Source organism: Cricetulus griseus (genome assembly GCF_003668045.3).
Source record: "Cricetulus griseus strain 17A/GY chromosome 1 unlocalized genomic scaffold, alternate assembly CriGri-PICRH-1.0 chr1_0, whole genome shotgun sequence".
Classification (NCBI taxonomy): Eukaryota; Metazoa; Chordata; class Mammalia; order Rodentia; family Cricetidae; genus Cricetulus; species Cricetulus griseus.
Window position 1 is genome coordinate 270,645,592 of NW_023276806.1, and position 2,029 is coordinate 270,647,620.

General features: G+C 45.0%; 1 pseudogene; it reads right to left on the minus strand.

Annotated features, from left to right (window-relative positions):
• Positions 1 to 375: 375 nt before the first annotated feature.
• Positions 376 to 1,666, minus strand: LOC113833427 (annotated as a pseudogene).
• Positions 1,667 to 2,029: the final 363 nt, after the last annotated feature.

Below are 2,029 nucleotides of genomic sequence, written 5' to 3' on the forward strand. Positions count from 1 at the left end.
TCCTTATAACCCTGCTATTTTCACTGGTCTCTCTTATGCTCTGCTCCCGTTTCTCTTACTGTGTTTTCTCTATTCCATCCCCTGGCTGTTCTCCCCTCTCTGGCAGATAACCCTAGCCAGGTCTAGTCTGCTTGCTGGCCATGTTCTCTCTCTCATATCTACAATAAGATCTTCATCTTAACCGTACCGTGGAGAGGGCATGTAGTCAGTTTATACAGTCGTGGGTACTATGGCTGGTAACTTGTCACCAGCTGTTCTGGGGGAAGCATATGCATTTCATAAAGACACAGATGAACCCAGAAAATGAATAGTTCTCAGAGAGATGGCTTTGAACTTTGGCTTATATAGCATCTTCATAACTAAGTCAGTACGTTTCTAGACAACTGATGGGGCAAAGGCGAATGGCTTTGAGTCCCTTGATGATGTGACCAGTTCATACTTCGTCCCCAAAACTTGTCCCTCCACAGCAAGCAGGCATAATCTCACCAGCATGCTCACTAGCACTGTGGCCACTGTGTAAGCAAACCTCAGTTCTGGGCATTCCCATGTGCCTGAAAAGCCAAGTGAGGAAAACACTTTCATCACTGATTCATCAGCAAAGCGATCTGGATCAAACTTGTGATGGCCAAGTGCTGGGGTCCTGAAGAACCACACTGAGGGCATAAAGGATGAGGGTCTCCTTAGGAGTAACAAATGGGCTAACTTTTCCCTCAATGTCTTGAAGCCGGGCAGAAACTGGGCTTAGTCTGGCAGTCGGAGCAGTTTCACAAAGCACTTGCTGGTAATATTAACTGTTCAGTTTTCTCTGAAGTAATAGGACCCTTCCCCAAAACTTGGTCTATCTCCTTATATAGCTTCTTCTGAACTTCTCCAGATGTCATCAGAAAACAGATTGCCCAGGTATACAACTTTGCAGTTATTATGCAACTGGCCAGAGAAAATATCATACTGTCTTTTAGGATCTGCTGATCATTAAGGTTTATTTATTTATTTATTTAATAAGTATACAACATACTGCTTCCATGTATATCTGCACACCAGAAGAGGGCACCAGATCTCATAACGGATGGTTGTGAGCCACCATGTGGTTGCTGGGAATTGAACTCAGGACCTCTGGAAGAGTAGTCAGTGTTCTTAACCTCTGAGCCATCTCTCCAGCCCCCTCATTAAGGTTTTCTTGCATTAAGGAGTCGATGAAGATGTGTTGACTGAAGTTCCTTCCTTTTTGTTCCTTTATGATTTTCTTTAAAATAGATTCCAGCTACGTGAGGGCATCTTCATACAGGTTTTTCTAAGTGGCATTTTTATCAAGTGACCCATCTAGAAAGCCTTTTCCAATCTCAGACCAAACAGTGCCATGAATCTTTTGGAAATGGATGATTTCCTGCTCCTCTTCAAACATGCTACCCAGTGCCATCCATGTGACAGACTTCAAAGCAAAACCAAGTACATGCTGGCTCAGGGGTACATGCTGGGTCTTTGGGCAAGACAGCCATTTATCCAACAATTCTTCTGAAAGCTTTACCAGGAGAGCAAAGTTACTCTGCAAAGCAGCCGTCATGGCATTTCCATACAGTTTCCTCCTCATGTGGTCTTCACTCACACTCCTGCCACCAGAGTGATACCCTATTAATGACTTAAACATGGTTTCAAATGGGTCAGAAGTCTTATTGGGGTTAAAGTGCTGCTTCAGTATGTTGGCAGTGCCCAAGCTGACCACAAGTGATCTGCCAAACCAGAAAGAGGCTGCAGGCCCATATCTTTCATGCAAATTAACCAGGAACTCATGCAAACTTCCACTGTTCACAATGTGTGAAAGGTTACCATCTTGGGTAGAGGTACAGCACCACTCCCACCAGTGCCAGCAGGAACATGACGGTGAAGATGGTGAAGTCCCCCATGATTCTGCCCAGTGCTCTGCAGGTGGCGCTGCAGCTAGGGCGTCGGTGTCATGGTGTGAGTAGTCTTAAGTATCTTGATGAACCATCTAGTGGCTGAGAATTTGGAACAAAGGAGCCAGGCTAGACTG